The sequence below is a fragment of the Mus caroli genome, chromosome 3 (genome assembly GCF_900094665.2).
Source record: "Mus caroli chromosome 3, CAROLI_EIJ_v1.1, whole genome shotgun sequence".
Lineage (NCBI taxonomy): Eukaryota > Metazoa > Chordata > Mammalia > Rodentia > Muridae > Mus > Mus caroli.
In genome coordinates this window covers 90,524,285-90,528,414 of record NC_034572.1, presented here as the reverse complement: position 1 = coordinate 90,528,414, position 4,130 = coordinate 90,524,285, and the positions used below count along the sequence as shown (strand labels likewise).

General features: G+C 44.4%; 1 non-coding gene across 1 annotated transcript; it reads right to left on the bottom strand.

Annotated features, from left to right (window-relative positions):
• Positions 1–1,068: 1,068 nt before the first annotated feature.
• On the bottom strand, positions 1,069–1,140 carry Trnaq-cug. The gene has a single exon. It is a non-coding gene; the product is annotated as a tRNA-Gln (tRNA).
• Between the last annotated feature and the right edge of the window lie 2,990 nt (positions 1,141–4,130).

Here is a 4,130-nt window from a genome sequence, read left to right as displayed (position 1 = left end):
GTGTTTCACGTCATCTCCCTTTATAAAAGCACCCTGTGTCTGAACTTCCCCTTAGAACAGCTGTTGTTTACTTCCCCTTTAAATCTGCCTCTTAGAGTACCTCCACTATGGAAGATTTTACTCTCCTAGGAACTGCTACCCAACAGTGCCTCTCCCTTGAGGGTCTTGGCACCTGCTTCTGGGGAGAATGGTTGGGGAGAAGTAAGTGCCCTTCCAATTTCTGCTTACCATGATTAATGTACCAAGGTGCCGTGTTTAGGGCCAGTGTGTCCCAAACCCATCACACCTAAGATATAAACCCCAGAATCCAAAACAATGATACAAGTGACCGTGAAGGTTAACTGCAGATGTTTACATCTATACAAAAAAAAAAAAAATGCGGGTTTGTATACACTTTTTTCTCTCAAGTTTATGTGTCCAACATTTATTATGAAAACCGCAGTCCTTTGAACATTTCGATGTGTCCCCTAAGAAATTCCATTATCCATGGATGCTGTCAGCATGGTGTTTGGTATATATCTTATCTCTGATAACTTGCTTTTCCTTGGTTCTCTCATTCTCCACACAAGGCTCTGAGAATGGCCTGCAGAGGGAACTTGGAGCTTGTGGGTTCCCTCTCTAGGACATGCCAGGGAAGCATCAAGGAGTCTACTCCTCAGAGACCTCTGGCCCTCTCCCTGAGCCTAAACCAAAGCCATTGCGGCAGGATGAAGATGCGCTCTAGACGCGAGGCTTCCAAGCCGCAGGCAGGCTTCTGTATGGGCGTTCCAGAGGAAGCTCGGCCACAGCTCTCCCAGCATTGCCTGAAAACAATCAGCAAACCAAGATCCAGGACAAAATCAGACCGAACCGGCATCTGTACTGCAAAACGTGCTCAGAGGTACCCAAGACTGCTGGTACAGTTTACCTGTTAGGTGTCCAATTAGGCTAGGGGCTTGGAGACAGGTAGTATGGGGAGTCCCAAGCAACTTTGCCCTCTACACCCACTTACCTATTCTCAGACTCATACCTCAGATGTTGGGCTCAAGTCTCACTTAAAACAAGTCTTTGCCTCAGGGTAAACAGAAAAGGTCCCACCGAGATTTGAACTCGGATCGCTGGATTCAGAGTCCAGAGTGCTAACCATTACACCATGGAACCCACATACTATATGTGCTTTATATACACTTAGGACAGTGGAATTGACTACCATCTAACTTTTCCTGCTGTCCTACTGTGTTTCTTCTGCACATACTAAAATGAGGTCAAGTTTACTCAACTTAGAGCTGAGAAAGAGCCCTTCCAGCTTACCATCATCCTCAGATTACCATTCAATCCTGACCAGATGTGAAATGTCTCCAACAAACGGAGATAGTGTTCTCGTTTTGAGCTTTGCCTTACTCCCTCCCACTTCACCCCCAGGGAACACCAAGATTAGGATTTAGAAATCCCTGCCTTACGAGCAGCCACTCTAGTCCACCTTTACTTCTGGTAATTGATAAAGTGGGTCAGCCGTGGAGTGGGGAGGGCGTTGGGATGTGAAGGACCCTTCATAGTTCTCCTCATATGTACACATTTGTGTATCTTTGGTAGGTTTTGTGTTTCTTACAATACATATCTATTTTTTTTTATTAGAAGCAATAACCTGGGCCTGCTCCTTTAATTCAAACACCTGAGAGGCAGAGGCAGGTATATATATATATATATATATATATATATATATCTTTAAGTTCCAGGCTAGCCAGTGCTACATAATGAGAGACGAGGTCTCAAAAAACAAAAGCACAAGGGGAGGGGGGGTTAAGGGTGTAGGAGTGACCAGAAATATTAATATTAAATATTAATATTTTTAATAAATATCTTTTGGAGCACTTTGTGGGACTGGACTCACCCTACATGCCCATCCTACACTGGCTGGCAGAGCAACAGAGGAAACTCCCTGAGCAGCAAAACAAACAGCTACAAGGTGGTGGGTCAGGGTGAGAGGTAGCTAGCTGGAGATTGGCCCTTTTCTGACTGGTGAAGTGATTAATTTTGCTCACTAGGCTTTCGTTTGCCAAATTTAACTCCACACTTCAAGGCATTCTTAGCCAGACAGCATCTCCAGGAGAAAAAATTCTTTTTTTTTTTTCAAAATGGGGGGGGGTATGGAGGAGTGGAGGGGAGCAGAGCCTTTAATACCAGCAGAAGCAGAGGCAGACAGATCTCTGAATTGGAGGCTAGCCTGGTCTACACAATGAGTTCCAGGACTGCAAGAACTACACAGAGAAACCCTAACTCGAGTCTCAGTTTGAGACTGAGCAAGAAACTCTAAATTACCCACATCAAAATAATTAAATAAACATTCATTTTTCCCACCTATGGTAGTGCACACCTTGAATCCCAGCACTCCAGTAGAGACAGGTGGATACCTGTGAGTTCAAGGCCAAGGGTGTAGAGTTACAAAAGAGCAAGAAACATAAAAACAAAACAAAAAACTTTTGCTATTAAGTTTGTCACTGCTTCCTTTTGGCTTCACGGAGCCTCCCAGCTCAACTGACTTTCACTTTATGGTAGAAGATGAAGGTGGAATGAGGCTATAATGAACTTGTGACAGACATAGGTCATCTGATACTGATCTACCTCAAGAAGGGAATTTAGAGAATTCCAGAGGGGTTGGTGCTCAGCCTTAATCCCAGCACTCAAGAGGTGAAGGTGAGGCCATCTGGTCTATAGAGCCAGTTTAGGGACAGCTAGACAGCTACAGTGAAACCCTGTCCTGAGAGACCATGCGGGGACTTAGAATGTAAACCAGTATGGAAAGAAACACAAGAATGCCCGAGGCCTCCCTCAGTTTCTTTTTCTTTTTTTTTTTTTTCTCTTTCTTTTTTGGGTGGGGTAGGGGAGTTTCAGAGAGGGTTTCTCTGTGTAACAGAGCCCTAGCTGTCCTGGACTTGAGTTATAGACCAGGCTGACATCCAATTTAAAGAGATCCACTTGCCTTCACCAGAGCTGGGATTAAAGAAATGCACCACCACACCTGGCCCTCTTCTTCAATTTCTAAAATATAGGTCAAATGATGCTCCCGTGTCTCCAATGTCTGATATTTTCTGTAGACATATAACACTGTTGTGCTTTGTGTAACCTTGAACATTGCTGCCTGGGAATCGAGCTTCTTTGTTGAACTGCTATCAAACGGGCTATAAAAATTAAAAAATTAAAATTAAAAGGAGCCTGGAGATTCAGTTTACACTCTTGTGCTCTTTTGCCTGGAGTCCTCTGGTATTGTGGTCCAGTTCTTCAGGCATCCTCCATAAAGAGAGGGGAATTGCCCTTGACTGGCCTCTTACAGCCTTGCTCTGACCTGCCTACCTATGTCTCTCAGCTGCTAGACTTAGAGGAGCTCCCAGTTCCAAATTCCACGTTCCAACAAGTAAGCAGTTTCATGAAGTCCTATACTTTTACAGGACAAACTAAGGCACAAGTCAAAAATACTGGTGGGTTCATCAGAGAGGCAGTCACAGCAAGATATGGGGAAGGTCTTCTGTAGTCCCAAATGTTGGGGCTACAGAATGACAGTCTCAGCTGGATCAGACTGGCCTGTGAGCATGTCTGTGGGGATTATCCTGGTTAGATTGAGAGTCAAAGACCTGCCCTCTGTGTGGCATCATCATTCTTTAGGCAGAGTGTCCTGAACTGGATGAGAGTGGAGAGAGAGAGAGAGAGATCGATCTAGCATCCGTCCATTGATTGGTTCCTCTACTAAGGATGCAAAGTGATCGGCTGCCTCAAGTTCCAACCACTGTGACTTGCACAAAACGATGGACTGTAACCTGGATCTATGAACTAAAATTAACCTTTTCTCACTTAAATGGACCTTGCCGGGGTATTTATCACAACAGGAAAGGAAAAGGGGGCAATTCTTTGTGTCCAACTCACCAGCAAAGCACCAGGTAGTCAGACAATTCTGCTCGATTTACCGAAAAAAAAAAAAAATATCTGGACATTTCATTCTCTTTCCGTTGTGGAATTTTTTTAGGGGGAGGAGCAGGATTTCACTATGTATCTCAGGCTGGCTCGGAACTCCATGTAAGCATCAAGCCTCAGCCTCCCAAGTAGTGGAGTTACAGGTGTTAGCCACATTGTCCGGCTTAATTTTATTACATTTATTA